This window comes from Streptopelia decaocto (assembly GCF_964273445.1).
Source record: "Streptopelia decaocto genome assembly, chromosome: Z".
NCBI classification, from domain to species: domain Eukaryota; kingdom Metazoa; phylum Chordata; class Aves; order Columbiformes; family Columbidae; genus Streptopelia; species Streptopelia decaocto.
Window position 1 is genome coordinate 15585742 of NC_138657.1, and position 19128 is coordinate 15604869.

At 49.0% G+C, this 19128-nt stretch overlaps 1 protein-coding gene across 2 annotated transcripts in view; it reads right to left on the bottom strand.

Moving 5' to 3' along the window:
* CORO2A (coronin 2A) overlaps positions 1–16647 on the bottom strand; it is a 58581-nt gene extending 41934 nt beyond the window's left edge. For both annotated transcript variants that reach the window (XM_082074893.1, XM_082074892.1), the window contains exon 1: positions 16573–16647. The gene's annotated coding sequence lies outside the window, so the exon portion shown is untranslated. The remainder of the gene's footprint in view (positions 1–16572) is intronic.
* Between the last annotated feature and the right edge of the window lie 2481 nt (positions 16648–19128).

Here is a 19128-nt window from a genome sequence, read left to right on the forward strand (position 1 = left end):
CAGTCTAGCAAGCAGTTTTGTAAGAATGATGCATTTAAAAAAAAAAAAAAGGCATCTGGGAATAGTCTGTAAACACGAAAGGAAAGGTGGTGGAGAGCCATTAGCTAAGTGACCTCACATTCCTCGATTTGCTTTATCAATCTCAGTATTCAGGAAAAAAAAAAAAAAAAGCCTAAGAGCAGTCCAGGCTCTCCAGTGAATGAGCAAAAGCACACAAAGGACTGTACCATTTCTCTCAGCCTCCGGCTGTGCATTAGCTTTTAGCAAAGGTATCTGCCACATGAATAATGCAGCACGTCTTCCAGAGCATCTGTACTCCAATCAATCCACAGTAGCAAATAAAAACCTTTCAGCACGCCTTTCTATCAGGCAGCAGGACCTTTTTTACAGCTGCTCAGAGGCATATCCTTGAAAAAACAACCCTATCTGCTGCCAGAGCTGGAAGCCTTTTAAATTGGCCAGCTGGGAACCAGCCTTTTAAATCAGCCATCCTGCAATGGGCCTTGATTTTATCAATTGCTTTTCTTTGTCTTTTGTTCCTAAAGGATCCACACCCACCATTATGAAGCTCAGATTAAGGGAGCTCAGACTAAGGTTTCAGTCCACTTTTGGAAACAGACACATGCCACCCCCAAAGGCAGCAGCTCACAACGTGCAGCCTGCCCTGGCATCCTCTCTTCCCAAGAGGAACAAGGTGGCCCCACCAGCCACATAACACGCACATGTCATACCTCTCCTGCGCTGTAAAGCCGCCTCACGATCAAAGCACCCTTCCCCAGTGTGGCGGTGTGGGCAAAGAGCCTTCACAAAACCAAGCCTCAGTCATGCTGAAGGTGGTAAAATACTGGCACAGGTGGTACATACCCCATTCCTGGAAACATTCAAGGCCAAGCTGGATGGGGCTCTGAGCAAGCTGATCAAGTTGAAGATGTCCCTGCTCATTGCAGGGGAGTTGGACTAGATGACCTTTGAATGTCCCTTCCAACCCAAACTATTCTATGATTCTATGTACTCAAACCTCTGTATTTTCAGAGGCAAAGCAGGTGAAGGAAAGTGGTGCTTTGTCCATGCCCATCACTCACACCAGTTTGAACATCAGTCCTATACAGAACCACAAAGGTCTCTTCTTGACAGCCCATCAGGAGCTGTGGGAACTGCTTCTGTCAACTCATCGTAGCAGCACAACCTACAGGCTACTGGCTGCCCGAGGGAGGACATGCTGTTGGTGCGGATGGACCGGAATCTGCAGAGGTGGTGTGCGACAAAAATGACAACAGCGAGCAAGGTTTCAGAGAAGACCATATATCTGAGATTTCTTATCTTTCATGAGAAAATCCAGCTCTCAATAACACTCCAAAATATTTGCAGTTCTCCAGCATAGCAAAGACAGTTAAATACAGTGCCCTGAAAAGCTGGTTGTGAAAAAACACCTCTGCCTGTAGCATAAACATTTCACAAATACAGAGGACATGAATCAGAGGGTGAAGGAGTCACTCAAGATGGAAATTAGTTATTTCCTCATCCACAAAACAACGAGTCCCAGGCCTGTCTCTGAGAAGGCACAGCAGCTCCTTTTGTCCGTTACTTTTGGTGCATGCTGGCCAGGGCAGGACATGAGCTCTGACACGTGTCCCAGGGAGGAGACATGTCAGACCTTCTCCTGTGCTAGCAGCAGGTCAAAGCTTATGTAGCGGGTACCAGGCAGACACAGCCCCAGGAGAGGTGAGACAGTGGCTCCTCTGCTGACACTGGCATCATCTGCTTGGACCACAAGTACTTTTGCCTCCCCCAAAATATCTGCGTGGGCCAGAAAAGGCTAGCATCGCAGAGAGACCTGGTCTGTAGTGAACAGCAAGATGCTGGCAGCCCACTGCAGCCCCACAAACACCGTCACCAGCTGGTACCATATCATATCAGTGTATATGTCTGGCAAGGGACTCCAAAACAGCCCACCAAGGGCCAAGGACATACCAAACTTGACAAAACACACATTACGTGATATATTTTTTTCATGCTAGAAGACATAGCAAGTATTGTGAACCCCAAAATAATTTTAAGAACAGATGTCCAGGCTAGGGCTGACAGGAGGGAAACAAGATCACTCTACCCACGGCAAGGTTGAGACAGCAAAAATCCAGTGGCCTTCCTGGATGAGCTTTACAACTGCATTTGGATTCAGTCAAAGTTGAAACGACAATGCACCCCATCCTACCTGATGGTGACACCTGCCCATGGTATTGCTACATCCTCACCACCTGGTGTTACTCCATGGCTGTGCTCCTCTGTCATGCTGGCACAGCAGGGAGATGGACGAGGAAGCATATGTGCCTCAAAAAAATAGCTCAGCCAAGTTATTTTTAACTAGGTCATCCCAGCACAGCCAGCGGCAACGGCCAGGAGCAGGGAAGAAAGAAAAGAGAAAAACTGGCACAGACCACAGCCTCAGGCAGCTCCCAAGAGGCTCAGACTATCACCTGACCTGATGAGGAGCCCAAAACTGTATTTTGGGTAGGATCCCCCAGAACATTGTAAAGTGAAGCCACGTCATGAAGTACTGCCTGAATTGTGACCTGTTCTTTATTTTATTGCTGGGGTCACTTCCGAGCCTGACACTGAATGTGTACTTGAGCCTCCCCTGGGACAAGTAGAAGAAGCAAAAAGAAATTGCAACAATAAAGCATAGAGAATCACAGGGAAAAAATAGTCCAGACTTCTGGAGGTCCTGAGTCCCATCCTCAGCCCCCAGCAAAACTCAGTACAAAGGCAGATCATGTTGCTCAAACTGTCCACTTGAGTTTGGAAGACAGATGAGGATGGAAATCCCACAGCCTCCTTGGGAAACCTGTTTGCTTACAGTCTTGTGGAGAAGCCCAGGCTGAAGTTGGCCTGCAGGGCTTGCAAAGTTACACGGATGACTCTGGTCAAACTTGCTGTCCACCCAGACCCTTGTGGCCTTCACTGAAAAGCTGCTCTCTTTATTGGTCAGACCTAGCCCACACCATTGCAGGTAGCTGCTGCAAATCAGGGGCAGAAGTTGGCATTTATCTTTACTGAAGCCCATGAAGGGCATAAAGCAGGTTGGGATCCTCCAGGTTGCTTAGGAAGCCCAGGGGCTGGGAAGTGCCCATGGAGGGTCTGTTGCCAGACCTTGGACTTCCCTACAGTGGGTAGACAAGCGTCACTCTTCCCATGAGCAACCAAAGTGATTCATCCTGGAGCAAGGGAGCCTGAGGCACCTGTGGGCACCATCACTGCCACTCTGCTGCCAACGGCACCTTTAGCTCCACTTGCTGAAGGTTCACACTTTTCACTCAGGCACAGGGTGTGAAACACTGCCTCGCTGCAGATTAATTCCCCCAGGCTGCGGAAGAAGTTGCTTCATTAATATTTTTAAGACAATGTCATCTAGAAATCAAGCTGAAGGGCATGGTCTACCCTCCAACAAGTGCTTGATCAATGCAAAGTCAGTTTCGCAACCCAGGAGGGACAGAGAATCCTCCAAGGATGATCCCACACTCAGTGGCAACACCATTTTCTGTCAGTTCAACCCTCCCCTTTGCCACAGGTCCCATGATTGTTTAATGTGGTGCCCCCTACTCCAAAAACTCTGACAGAAAGAAAGATGGCGACTGGAGACACAAATGGCTTCAGCCAGCACAGCCTTTAAGAAATGCAGTAGTGGGTAGGGGGAGCATAAAAGGCTGGAAAAACGTAAAATTACCTTGAAACTCAACTCAGTTTCATTAGGCTTATCAGAGCTCCCAGGAAGGGCAGGAGGCAGTATGACAAGCAGAGGATGGGGCCACCCCAGCCTCTTTGGAGAGCGAGCCCCTTATTCCTCTGGTTCACTGCCAGCTTTCCAAGATAGCCTGTGTACTCTGGCAGAAAGATAAAGCTGACTTGCCTGCATTCTCCAGAGACAATACCCTCTTTCACTCTGACGGTTACCTGGGCAGCAAAGAAAATATTATTGCTTATCAACTTCCTTGTGAGTACTAATGTGCTTCTGAATTCAATGAGAGGGCAAATTCCACCTTACAGAGCTTTTCTACCCTGGCAAGATCCTGCTCTGTTACGAAAGAAAAGCAAATACAACAATCCCAGTTCAAAGAACAACAAAAACTGGATGCCTCCCCCATCCCCACACACATTGCAAAAACTCATTATAGAAAGGAAGTGGTCAAATGTACAAGCTTTAAGAGATGTTGCCACGTTTCTCATCAGAAAGGCAACCTTGAAAAACTCATCATCTGACCCTCTGCAAGCTCAGCAGTTTCTCCTGAAACCAGAACACCATGCTTTTGGTCTTCTATTTCACAGGAAGAAGCTTCCTGCTATTCAAGGCCAAGCTGGTTTCTGAGTTTCAGGAACCAAAGTTCAGTTCCTTCTTGAAAACACACAGCTGGGTCTCAGTAGCCTCCCAAGCTGTTTGGGATTATAGGAACACTTGGCCGCACTGCTCTTTATAGTGAGGTCTAAGCACACCTGCAGATATCTGGCAGATGGGTTACGTCTGCTAAAGTCTACCATGCAGAAGGCTTTCCTTGAAGCAAAGCTGAGCATCACTGTTTCAGGGGGTTTGGCCATCTTCAGAGAATGTCAAGATCTTGGTTAGTTGCCCAGAGGACTCCAAGTGGTGTCCACTGGGCTGGCCAGAGTTATTCCCAAACCTCTTCTGCCTAGCTGAAGAGTTGTGGCTGCAATCAGGACAAAGGTATGTTAGGAAATCTGAAGTGGCAAGCAGGATGGCAAAGGCAGTGGAAATACACCAAGTGCACATGTTTCTTCCATGGTCTGTGAAGGTTTGGATGCTACACACTTGAATGTCTGAAGATACGGCCCTTACCTCTAAAGTGATCTAATGTTATCACATTCCCCCATGTTAGTTTGTGCACTAACCAGCCCAGGGGCTAGAATGCTTGCAGAATATGGTGAGATTCTGGCCAGCGAGATCAAGCCAAGCCTTTTAACCTTATCTCCGAAGCTACTTGAGAAAACTGAGAGCCTGATCAACCAGGTCAAAATGGAAACTGCTAAAGAGCGGGGGAACTAAGCAGGATCTGATTGTTTGGGTAGCAAAGCACAAGCACAGATGCAAGGACAGTCTAGAGCAGGGGTGTCAAACTCACTTTCACCTGGAGCCACATCAGCCTCGTGGTTGCCTTCAAAGGGCCAAATGTAACTTTAGGATCATATATAAATGTAATTACTCATACATTTATACAGTGCTAAAATTACATTCAGCCCTTTGAAGGCATCCACAAGGCTGATGTGGCTCCTGGTGAAAATGAGTTTGACACCTGTGGTCTAAAGGACCTCGCCTCTGGTGATCTCCAGTCCAGCCTCACAGTGAAGCTGCCCAGAGTTCTAAATCCAGGCAGATGTGGAGCCTTCAGAACCTGCAAGGATGAAGGCCTCCATCTGCCTGGTCTCCGGGCTGCACCACCCTCCTGGGGATGCAGCTTTCTCTCACGTCTGACCTACTTCCCTCCAGCTGCAGATTGCATCCTTTTCTCCTTGTTACACAATCTGTCACTGCCAAGAAGAGTCTGACTCTGCAACTTCCCTTCCAGGAATTGTATCCCATTGTTAGTAAATTTGTTTGGCAGCAGACGACACAGGTACCCACTACCATAGACTAGAGAAGAACTGGCTCTGGGTTTCCCAGCCACGAGCAAAGGGAAATGGTCCCTGTCTCTCTGGAAGCAATGACAGCAGGACCTTGCTCTTTGAAAGGTGGTGGGCAGCATCAGAGGTCTTCTCTGAACCTATCGCTGCAGAGGTCTTCCATCTCCATTTCAGCATCATCTGCACACAAAAACACTTAGGGACTCACAGAAAAGAGAAGTGTGGGGAGCAATCCCACAGCTGTGCAGCACCTGTGGAATTGCTTTATGGTTCCAGTTGAAGCTATTCTCTTTGGCTGAACTAGGAGTTTCCTGGAGAACAGAGAGATGCCAATTCTAAGACACTCTTGAGCACCCTAACGGTAGGCATCATTTATCGGATGCACAACAAGCCAGCAAGAGAGCATGGCAAATGCAGGTGTTATAGACACAACAGCCAATGCTTTCTTCTGCTACATCACAAGTCTGAAAATTGATTCACTATTTAGAGCAGCGATAGCGGGTTCACTTTTGCTCTTTTTGGTTCTTAGTCTGCCTTTTATTGATGTTGCCTTAAGTGGTGGGACTACCCATGCTTTCCCTGCCAGGGAAATGAGATCCTGTGCCCATTCTTTCTCCTGCTGGGCTTGGCAGACGCACAGTCTCTGGGAAACAAGTGGCATCACTCTAAACTGAATCCATCAGTTCAAGTGCAGAAGTAGCGTATGGCTCCCACTGGGAGCACACTTTTGAAGCAAATCTCCTTATCGCTGCTATTTACTGCACTCCAGTTTGCATTGCAAAGCCGTCTTGGAGCATGCAGGCAGGATTGCCTCCAGAGGAAAACAAAATCATTCCAAGATCAGAACCCAGTGCACTCCATGTGCTAACTGGACCAGTTGAGTAAAATTAAAACTTTAAAAATGCCTGTTGATATGAAGTCCGAGTACCACCTCTTTCGTTCTGCAGGTCTACTCCTCTTGCACTGTACATGTGGCTATAGTTAGAGAGGTAAGGTCAGTCACACGTAGTTCATTCCTGCCAGCCTCTTTGCATACCTCCTCAGTAATATCTTTGATTGCCTTCCAGCTCTGTCCCTCTGCATCACCCCTCTCTCCAGCCCTGCCAGAATTGCCACATCCCAGCTGAGCTCCTCGCTACAGGCTCACTCTCCCTGCCTCTACCACTGCTTCTTTCCATGCCAGTCTATTTCTCCAGGATAGCTGATATCCACACTGACAAAGTGATATTTTCCCAGCCTTTGAGTCAGCTCTGGGCATGTGTGCCTCAAAGACTTTTTGAGCCAAAGGCTTATCTGTCTGTTTAGCCAGCCCTAATGGATTTTCCACCTGCAGATTCATCTAATAGTTTTTCTTGAATCACATCCCCAACATCCTGTGTCAATGAGTTCCACTGTTTATCTGTATCCTGTAGTTCCTGGGCAGTGATAAACAGGGGAACAACCGCTCCCTATCTGAACTCTCCATCCCATCATCCTACCATATGTCAAAGGCCATATGTCATACCCCTTTTCAGGCATACCTTTTCCAAGCTAAACAGTAGTCCCTCTCTGCCTTCACTTCTGCACTACCAGGTCTTCATTAAGTTGCAGAAAGCTAGAATTGCATGAGGCATTCAAGACACAGCTGCACTGTAGATGTACCCAGACAGCACTTGATCTTTTCACAGTGCCAGCGGAAAGGGAGAAAAGAAAAGGGAAAGGTAGCACAGTTCTTGAAGTCTGGCTTTGAATTAAAGCAGCATTTGAACTCCTGACACAATGCAGGCCAGGCAGTCTGGGATGTGATTTCCATGCCTTGAGCAGCAAAACAAAGACTATCTGTGTGAAGAAGAGTGAGAAGAAAAGCACTGGGTAGGACACACTGGGACACACTGCACCTAACTTGAATATGTGGTTTTCTGTGGATATCTTGTATGCATTCATGAAATTATATGGGCATCTAGGGCTTTTCCATACCAGGCTCCAGGAAACTTCTGCAGTCTCCTCAAAGCCAGAGGAGATTCAGTGTCCTGCTCAGCCAGAGATGACAGCAAGGGGGAACCGTCCCACAGAGAGGTCCTCAAGCAGGCTTGAGGGCAGCTGTGGGAACAGCAGGATATGCAGTTCCAGCTAAAGAGCCTTGGACAGGTTATACAGAAGTATGTTTTTTATGAGTGCAAGGAGTGATAGCCCAGGCCAGTGAGAATGGTGTCTCCGGTCAGAAAACCACCCCCATATGCATGATATGTGAACGTTGGGCCTGGGCATGTGAATGCATGGGTCAGAATGTCACCCACAAGATATGCATGGGAACATGACTGAAAACAGTCACAACATGAGTATGGTGTGTTTTTAACAACAATTATTGAAAAAACATCTTGTTTAACCTCTTAGTCCAGGCCCATATCTGTAAAACACAAATACCTATAAACTGTCAATGGCTAATAAAGACAGCCTCTGCCTGGCTCTGCTCTTGCTGCTAATAAGAACTCTGTGTCTGTGCATCTGTTTGTGTTGTTCCTTATTGCCACAGGCAGCAGCTGAGTGCTGCCACTGCCCCATGTGACGCCCTGGGCACCCTGTGAAGCCAGATAACTCCAGGCATGGGAAAGAGACAGCAAACAATGACACCCACAGATACAGAAATAAAGAAAGGTAAATGTTTTCAGAAAGAGCTCCAAATAAGTGATTCAAGACTCTTACAGGTTTCCAGACTTATAGACTGAGACACCATGCAATCATCTTCCTGTACTGGGAGTGGCACCAGTGGCAGCAGAACCACACAACAGTGAAAGGTGTGTCAAACCCTTCTAGTGTCACATATGGTGTCTGTGCCATTAATCTTCCAAACCCCCACAACAGGGCTTGACTGCATGACAGGCAGAAACAACAGTATAAACACTGCTACACTGTATTTTTGTGTGTAAGATACAAGCTGTCATGAAGCCACAGAAAAGTCCATGTTGGAAGCGATGCTGCCAGGGAAGGAAGAATGGATAAGACACTGGAAAACTCTTCTGAAATACACAAAACCATACACAAGATAATGACTGGTTTCACTGGTGTCTCAAATTGAAAGAAAGAGGAGGTAGAGAAATTGCCACTTCAGTTCCCTTTTTACACATCAAACAGATCCACTCTCAATTAAGCTTAAGAAGTCCTGTTCTACTAACAGCCCACAGAGGGCTGGGCACCAAAACCAAGCTCCCAAGTAATCTCAAGTAAGAGACACCCCAAGCTAACAGCAAGACAAGCTTTATTGAAATGTTTTTTGAAATTTCAAGGATGACCACATGTCGTGGTTTAACCCAAGCTGGCAATACAATCACGACAGCTGCTCACTCACCGCTTCATCCAGCCCCCCAATAGAAGAGAGAATCAAAAGGGAAGGGAGAAACTTGGATTGAGATAAACACAGTTTAATAAAGTAACAAAATACTAATACACTACTAGTCTCTCTCTGTATGTATAATAGAAATAAAAGATACTGAAGGCAATTCCTCACGAACTCTGTCCACAACTGAGAAGTCAGTCCCAGCAAGCCATATCTGGTCCTACAGCTGATTCCAGAAGAAAAAAAGAGAGGAAAAAAAGGCAGAAAGCCGAGAAGCCTCTGCAAAAAATGGCAAAAGGCTGGGCTAAACATCTCAGCTGAAACTCCCCCGGCTCAATAGCCAGAGCAAGCAAGAGAAAGCTGAAGAAGTGTCAACAAAAAGGCCCTGACTTCTTAAATACAGAGTATGACACTAATGGGATGGAATACTCTCATTGATCAGTCTAGATGTCAGTCAAGCTCTGCCCCATCCATGCCCCGCTTCCTCGATGCAAAGGGCAGAACCCTCAGAGTGTCCTTGGCTCTCAGACCAGAGCAATTAAAAGTTTTAACTCTGTCCTGGGGTGTTATTTGCTTGTTCTCAAACAAAGTCCAAATATTGACCGTGCTAACTACAAAAAAAGAAAGTTTCTAACTGCATGAAGAAAATTAACTCATTTCAGCCAAACCAGCACACCACAGTATACTCAAGGACATCCTTTGATATTTTGCTTCCATCCAGTGCAGATAAAGAAGATAAGTGTTCTGCAGCAAAAAGTTAGGGATTCTTACCACTCATCCGAGTTCAACACTTGGCATGCATGCTAGGAAAGAAGTGCGGGAAGCAGAGACCAAGATAGATTTTCCAGGTGGACATTAGCTACAAGTTTCCTTCGTTCTTTAGAATCCTTAGAACTTCACTTCCTAATATCATCACCACATTTTCACTTTTACTCTCAACACAGAATCACAGGTGAGTTTAGGCTGGAAGGGGCCTCTGATGGGTCTGTAGCCCAAACGCCTGGTTAAAGCAGGCCAGGTTTCTCAGGGTCTTGTCCACATGAATTCTGAAAATCTCAAAAGGCGGAGGTACTACAGGCAAGCAAACCATCCTGCTAAGCCACTGTCTGGCAAATAACCATGACCTCAGTCAGTCAATACACAACAGCTGTAGAGGCACGTACCAGTCATACACAGTGCTCTGCCTCCATGAGGATGACTCACCTACCCCTCCCTCTCCAGATCTCCAGCCAAGTCAGTCAGTGAAGTTCATCACCACTTACAGTCAATGTCCAAAGTGACTCAGAGGACTCCTGCCTTCAAATTATCACTCCTCCAGTGACCATAACACCAAACTCAGAAGATGAAGCTAGCTGTTGTGTTGAGGAACAAGAATACCACCTTGGGGCCCTAAAGGCAAAGCCCAGTAGAACATGATGAGAGCTTGTAAAGAAGAGTGTATGCTCTCCACCATGGTGAGGTGGGATGCTTTGGGGTGACAAGCCAGAGAAAGAAATCTCTGAAGGATACCAGCTAGTTGCTGCTCAGCTAATGGCAGGCTGAGAGATGTCACCTACTTCCAGAGAACACTGATGTCTGAACTGAGTGACACTATTTAGAAGATCATCCCGTTCAAGTTTCTAGCAATGCATCATCCAAGGAAGCTCTTCCCACGATACCTCCTCTTCGCTGCTAAAAACACAACTGCCTTATTATTTTGCCAAACAGTAACTTCTGCTTCCAGCTCCTGGCTCTTGTACTGGTTTGTCAGCCAGACTGAAGAACCCATTATCTATAAAGATACAAGAAACTTCTGATCTTTTCAACTCTACAGAAACCAAGAGTTCACCAAAACACAACCTGAACACCAAGAAACATGAAAGTGTCATCTTTCTACTTGAGCTTTTACTTATAAAGTCACAGTAAAGGGTATGGTTTTTCTGCATCAAGACGAGGTTTGTCCGACAGGGTGCATCACACCCTCCACTATTGTACAGGGCTTAACATATGGTGGGGGACATAAGCCTCAAAAAGACACAAGAGGTCATAGAGTCAAGCCCTTCAGTCCCCGTTCTGCCTTTAAATGAGTGCCATGATTTTTAAAACTGTGAGACACTGAACTCCTATTGATTTCTATGGAAGCTGTTGGATGTCAGGCTATCATTAGCAAAATCAATCTTTTCAATTAAGACTTTGGGCCTCAGTTACTGATATCAAGACCTTTGCAAATTTGAAGAAAAACATGAGCCACAACCATGACCACAGGCAGGAGGGGTCAGAAGAGAGACTCTGATCTTCCCTGACATTAAGGAAAAGAGCCTCTCTACATGGGAGGAGCTGAATATTATGAAAGCAGGAACTTGGAGCAATGTTATTCTGATTTGTTCTTGTTCCTCTGTATGTGTATTTTGGTATTCGAATTAAATTCGAGAAAATGACAGAGAAAAATAATGTGAACTAATTACGTTTAACTAGATGTTAGAAAGACAATCTTTGACTGCTTGTATTTGTCTGTTGCCATTAAAGAGCTGTCTGGGTTGTCTGTGCCTATTACCCTGCAATTTTGTTGCCAGGACAGGCTCCTTGCAGAGGCCAGACAGAATGGAAGAAACCAGAGGATGACAAGGAAGATTGGTCCTTCCCGGCATCATTCATTACCAGTGCTCCCAGTAACATAAATGTGAGGTGCCTTAGACAGGAGCACTGCTGCTGTGCCAGTAGTTCAGGCAAAACGGTAGCTACAATTTTCTAAGGCAATGTTTTACATTTTTCAAGATTTGTGTATTCTTGCTCAGGGCAAACACTGCAAAACACTGCTTTAAATAACTGATTTAAAATAACCTCACATGTAACGGTGTGGAAGGTGGCTGAGAGCTGAATTTCCTGGCAGACCCGAACTTTGCACAGCCTGGAAAGCGAAACTCCACAGATACCCAAACGGAGAAGAGCTACCGTGCTCTGGAGGATGGTGAAAAGCCTATCACTGCATTCAGCGCAGACTGTCAGTGTGACAATGACACTGAGTGGCATTCAGGGGCAGCACCACTTCAGGGGTCTTTTTAGCAGACAGGAAACCATGTTATGTGCAAGTGCTCTCCAGCTAAACAAGACCCAGGTGAGACTGCAGTAGGACAGGTGGCTTCAGGAGAGATCTGCTGCTCCCAGCCCTGCGCTTGCACGCACTCTTTTTCATCTGCAGCATCACTCCATGACCCAACTGAGGGAAATGGACACCTCTGAGGAAGAGGCACTTGTCTACTGAGCACTACCCATGCACCCTGTCTGTGGTTCCCGGAACACCTGGAATGGGATCCAGAGTTTTCTGACTCTCCCAAGGAAGATTTCAGCCCTCTACACAAGCACCCTGCAAGGAGAATTTAAATCATGGTATCTGCAGGCCAAGGATTGCTTTATTTCTGCTCTCAGGACTAGGTCCAGTCCTTGCCTTGGCTCCTGCCCACACCTTTGTGCTGAATGTCCTTGGTCCGCTCTACATACGAGCTGGAGCCACGAGGCTCATATTCACTTCGCTAGTGTAACTCTGACCTGAGCCTTGCCCAGCCACCTTTTCCTGGGAGGATCTCTCCTCCTGTATTACCTCCTCTCTTGTTTAAGCACAGCTTCCAGAGCTGTGGGAGAAAAAACAAGATGGAGTTTGGCCTCCACTGCTTTTCTGCAAGATATCTAATCAGTTTCCATGGACTTTGACTCAATCTCAGTGATAAAAGTATCACAAATGCTGGGAATTTCTGCTGCTTTGTCTTCCTTATCATTTTCCTCAGTGACTGTGCCACAGAGGGAGAGAGGTAGTGCAGAGTCACCGGTGCAGAAGACCTCATCTCTGCAGGTAGGAATCTCCGTGTTTCCTGGCACAGAGATAAAGAGCACAGCGACTCACCAGATTGGAAAGAAACCCTTGCACAAACCAGAGCCCAGAAAGATGCTCAGAAGACAGAGGGCAAACTTTGGACACTGCGCTGGAAAACATGAAAGCGCATGAAACAGAGCAGGGTCAACAGGGGAAGAGAAAACAAGGCTTGGAGCTGCACACTATCATTTGTCCCACCATGGGCAGCGATACATCTCCAAGCTTTAGAAAGGGTTTTGCTTGGCTGAAGGTCAGAAAGTCCTACTTGTGAATTTCAAAGTGCTTTGGAAATAGTAAGCATCAGCATTACCCTAATAGAGCCCTGCAGGGTGTATTTTCAAAACGGAGAATTGCTGGCAAGCCTGTAATACCACAGAGGGGAAATCCCTGGAAATACTAGGCCAGTCTGGCTTCTACTTGCAAGCCAGTATAGCCCTGTAAGTGTCAAACTCCCTCAGCCCATACAGCCTCCTGGATGATGTAAAGGTCTTTCCTGTTTCTCCTGCGGAGAGGCAGAAGGTGCGTCAGCGTAATTGCTATGTGCTGCAGGCTGCTCGCCTCAGTCAGCTCTCTGCAGCCAGAGCAGCTTAACGTGCGCTTAGGGGAAGCCAGGTGATGACTACACGAGAAACAACTCACTGCATTATTGCTCTGCTGTCTTCTTGCCATAGGAGCAAGAGACCAGACCGCCTGTGGCCCCATTGTGCATGAAGAGGCAGCCAGCCCTTGCTGTTTCAAAGAGCAGCCGCTGTCCAGCCTCACCAGGAACAGAGCTGCAGGTCTCCTCAGGTCTGAGCAGATTTAGCAGCAAGTTCTTCAGCAGCCTCCCAGACAGCAGCCCACTGGCCAACTGTAATACTGGCTGACATTTTATTGCCATAAAGGACTGCTGCTGTTTATAACTGGCAGATGGCTTGTTTGTTTGTTTGTTTCATTGAAGCAAACACTTCAAGCAAACTTTCTTGGACAAGATTTATTTATGAGAGTGGAGGAGAGGGTCCATCCATTAAGGACCAGGACTTTGCTGAGGTACCCTTGGACCAACCAAGCATGCATGGTGGGGAACTGAGCTGGGACAGTTTCCCTCCTCCCTGTTTCTTCATAGAAGGTCTCTGTCACACCCTGTCACAACCCAGCCTCCAAGAGTTTCCCCATCAAAATCCCTGCTGTGGAAACCAGGGCCCACCAGGGTGGGATGAAGACTTCATGCTGTGGAGCTACTGCGGGCCAAGGAACACAAAAACAACAGGCAGCAAGATAACCACAATGTATGAGGAGCCTGCAAGGTCATGCACAAAATTTATCTTAGCTTGTCCTTGAGGCAGCTGTCTCTCACTCCAAAACATTGCTTTCACTTCTGTGGATTTGCCAAAGCCTTCAGTGCCCTCCCTACCTCTGTAACACTGAAGTGTCTGTGTGCATGGGCACCTGCAGCTCACTGCAGAGGGACCTGTTCCATACTTGAGCGTACACCCCCAAAACATGGTCTGCACAGCACTCAGGCATCTGGCAGTCCCGTCAGCCCACAGGCAAGGGAGAACTGCCCCTGCATAGGCACCACAGATTGGTTCCAGAGACCAGCAGCCTGTCCAGTGCCAACTTACCTAGAAAGAGACTCACAGAAACCTGCCACAGAGTCAGACAACACAAAATCCACTTATTATCCAGCTAAGAAATGTAGTAGAGACAGAAACATCCAAAATATTATCCATTACTGACATTTTCTCAGCGAGAAATCTGCTCAGAGTGGTAAACATATATACTTGAGAGACATACAAAAATTACCCAGGGCAGGGGAAGAAAGTGAGAAACCCACCACATCTGCAGATACGCTGAGCTGCTATCAGGAAACCCACCTGCTGCACAGATACAGCCAGCAGCTGGTCTGATGGGTGGGACGGATGCTGCCGGCCAGGATGGTGCAGCTGGCACACAGAGGGCAGGCAGTGGTCTCCTCTCCACCCCAGACTTGAAAAACCAGCACGCTCATGCAGACTGCTTTGCCTCCAAGAAACAGAGGTCAGGAGGAGTTTGGGGCAGAGCTGGGGTGCAGGAGGCATAATTGTCCGGCACTTTGTCCAAACATCTCCAGTGCCTGGGCCTCACGTTTCCCACGTCTATGACAGGGTTTGATTTGTTGCTGTGGCCTAATGGATAGAATGAATTTAAAATAGCTGTCATTGACAGAACTATACATTGTCTGCGATAATGCTGATTCACCAAAAAACATCAGCACAGATGAAAACACCTCGTTTTTGCCTTTTCTTGAAGAAAAAAACAGTTCCCCCTTATCCCACCTCCCGAAGCTTTGCTCTAACGTTTCCTAAAATGCTCGCACCAAAACGTGAACTACCTGCTTGTCTCCATCAGTCACTCCCTATCGCTGATCAAGCCAGGAGACATCAGAGCTCTCTAAAGAGGGCACAGACAGTGGGAGAACAAAAGGAACAGCAGGGCTACACAGGCTGCTCCTTTGTTAACCCATCAGGAAGCCTGAGTTGGAAAGCTTAAAAAGCAACCAACACCCAAATTCTCCTCAAGTGTTCCCTGAATCCTCTGAAGAAATCACTTCCCTTGAGCCAAGAGGCCAGAAGAGGTTAAGCCTGTCCAAGCAAATTCCCTTTACAGGGACTGCAACAAACACGGTGCCTTCTTAGGAGGTGTAAGTGAACTGGGGGATCAGGAACAGTCAGGATGCTGCAAAGGCTGTTTTTCCATGCTCCAGCACAAGACAAGGAGAGCACCACTCCCTGCAGGGTGAACAATGGATGTTCAGCAAGACACTGCACATAGCTGGCTTCCCCAGGCCACTGGGGACTTGTTTGCAAAGTGCTGTCATCATTACATATCCCATCCCAACAGCCTGCCTTCACCCCTGACAGAAGAAGCAGTACTCCAAACCTGTTCTGCCTGAAAGTAAGACCCCTTCACAGGTTTGCCCTGAAGGAGGAACTGGCACCAGGAGACCCTGCTGCCAGAGAGCATGGCCTAGATGTTGTTTATGTGGTTGTCATCGTGCTCTGCACAAGACGTGACCTGCCCTGACATCACACACCCAAAATCCCCATGACTCCAGCACAAAGGGACACACACATACACACAAGAGACGTAGACTAGGCTTCTCTCTGTACCATAAGCACAGTTATACAGATGCCAAACCGTTTCACGGGCAGGCAGAGCTGGCAGGATGAGGCACAGCGTTCCCGGGCAGGCAGTGTGATGCTGACTCCCACCTGCCTCAAGTCGGCAAGAAGCCCTGTTGCTCCGTGCTCCGGCCACGCACCCCGGAGAGGAGCCCGGCCCACTGCACAGCCTCTCGGGCCGGCGGGCTCCTACCGAGGGCCGGCTCTCGGTCTGTCACTCTCCACAGCGAAAATCCCTCCTGCAGTTACCTGCAGGAACAGCCCAAGGGCAGCGCGCTGCTAGGGAGCAAGAATCCTGCCCGGGGAGGGGGCGACCAGCACCGGCTGCCCCGACAGCGACCAGTGGGGAAGCCCCGCTCCCGCTGCAGACACCGGGGAATTCCCGAGGCCCGCGGCACCGGGCGGCTGCCGCATCTCCCGGCCATCGGTGTCCCCGCGGCTGCGGGCGGCAGCTGCTCCGGCTGCGCACAAAGCGGGGTGGGGCCGGCGGGGGCTGCAGCACCCCAGGCGCACGGGTACGGCAGACGCTTCCCGCTCCGCTCCGCTGCACCACCGGGCATCCCAGGCTGTGGCAGGTGCACCGACCGGCCCTGCCCACGCTCACGCCGGCCCCAGAACCCTCCCCACCCCCGGCCTCATACCTTGCCGCAGGCGGCGGGGGTCCGGCAGCGTGCACAGTGAGCATGGGAGCCTTGGCGAGCCCAGCCTTTTCGTGCCAGCCCGGCCCCGCCCGCCCGCCGTCCCCGCCCCGGCCCGCCCCGCCCCGCCCCGCCCCGCCCCGCAAGCGGGAGGTGCCGGCGGGGCTTGGGGGCTGCTCGCCGCCCCTGATGCGGGAGCTGGTTCCCGCAGAGCTCCGGCGCGCCTTCCCGGGGAGATGCGGTCCGGCAGGGCGGCTGTGCCCGACCCCTGGGCGTGATCTGCCGTGGGAAGCGTGGGGTTTGCTGTGCTGCTGTCGTGGGGAGAGCACCTCCAAAAACACGGCAAAGTGCTCAAAGTGCCGCTGAGCTCGGGGAGCCAGCCCACCTGGGCCAACAGGTGCAACTCCTCGTCACCATCACCCCTGCAGCAGGTTCTCCGATCTGTGTCTGGAGGTACATTGTGAAGGCTGTGTACATTTTCAAAGGAGACCATTCAGACAGCATCAGGACTTTGCCATCATCTGTGCAGAAAGTACCCACAGGTCTTGCCTTAGCTCACGGATCTGCTGAGAAGATGGTGGCACATTTCTATAATCTTAGTGCAACCTCCAGGCACTGGACACTGCTCCCTGAACACAGCACACACCTCTAAAACACCTATCAGTTGTGCCAGCCTTAGCTGGCAGCCTCTGGGAGGCTCAACAGTCCCTGGCAGATGGAGAGACACCAGTCCACATCAGTCCAAAGGTGCAGGGGTTTTCACTGATGGCAAGTGACTCTAGAAAGCTTCTCATGCCTGCCGAGCTCACACTCAGACTCTGGGATTAGCTGGTACTACAAGCCCATCTGGTACTTGGATGGGGAACTTTGCACATAGACAGCATGACAGATGAAAGGGCAGAGATCTCCTTGCCCAGGTCACGCGCTCAGCTAACACCACTCTGGTCCTGTCTAAACAGAGTCTGAGACAGCTAGCTCAACTCCATGCTTTAGTCCCACCAGTCTACGGGTAGCAGTGGCAGCTCAGGGCTGACCCAGCAAGTGTGACCAGACTGTGAGACTGAGTGTCCTCCGCAAGTGAGATGCTGCAGTTCAGGTGTCTCCACTTTCATTATGTGGTGGTGAGATGGGAGTCTGCCATTCCCTCAGGACAGCAGGAGTCCTTTTGGGAAAAGGAAAGGAGGCTTTGACAAGAGCTATTCTACGGAATCCTTCAAGGGAGTTGACCAGAATTTCAGAAGCAACCAGGAGCCCCCAAGAATGACCTTGCTGCCATTTACCAGGCTGGGACAATCCAGGAGACTGAGGCAATCAAGCAAAGACACAGTTGTTGAAAAGAACCGTCCATGGATAGAGCACAGGAAGCAATCCAGCTGTGGACAGGAATCATGGCTGCTTCTGCAGCAGCTGTCCTGGACCTGCCCTGCTGTTCCTCAGAGCTGCTTCGGGTGCCGACAAAGTGAATAGGTTTGCTGCACATTCCCCTTTGTCATCTAAGACTGGGTGGCCGAGACTGGTGTCTGTACTGGCATGTCCTTGGTCATTGGGGTGAACTCTGTTCCTTGTCTTCTTTCCTGGGACTTCTCAACTGGTCATCCAACAGCAAAGGCCTGGCTGAGCAACTGCTGTTGGCAGCCTGCGTCCACAGAGGTGGCTTGTGACAAAGAGCACCCTCACACAACACTTGTCTTGCTCTGCATAGGGCTACCAGCAGTCCCAAAGAAAACGCTGCTGTTAGTGCTTTCTGTTGGAATCCAACAGCACAAGTTGGAGCAGTGTGCCCTGTAACTCTCTGCCATCCCACATCCTGAAGTGCCAGAAATCAGTTCAGAGGCAGGCTAGTGTCACCTCTGGACATCTCTTCCCAGTCTGTGCAAATTAATGAAAAGTGGAAAGCTACCACCGCAGACAGCACAGCTCATTATGGAAGGGAGTATTGTGTGTCACTGGCATACTGCTGGCCAGAAACCACATCCAGCACTGCAACCTGCAGCAAGCCGCTGGGAAGAGCGGAGCTGGCACCTGTTGTGCTTGCTCTGTGTCACAGGAGCTACATTGGCATGGCCATATTTGTGGTGTCTGTGTGGCTGTGGCATAAAGCACCTCTCACCTAGGTGGGGGCAGCTCCCAGGGAGCAGGGTCCTGCCTTGAAGGGAGAGGCTGCAGAAGTGGATGAGATGAAGCAGAAGAAAAACAGCTTTCCGATAGTGATATGACTTGCAAAACTAGGAAGGGCATGACAGCTTTGCAGATGCAATATCCTCATGCAGATTTAGTTCAGGGCTGTGTTATACCAAAGCACAGCCCAGTACATCTACACTGGAGAAGGCACTGTAGCAAACACTGTGTTCTGCTTCATCCCAGTTTGCTGAGGACAAGGGGTCTGACATGCCCACGATACATTTGGATGGAGCTACATGGAGGAAGCTACTAATTAGTTATACCCAACTAGCATCATATCTAACAAGAATTTCCCTAGTTCCCACCTCTCCTGCTGTGATTATTTCCAGCTCTGCAAAGTTCAAGATTGCTGACTGTGCCACATGTACGGGAGTGGGT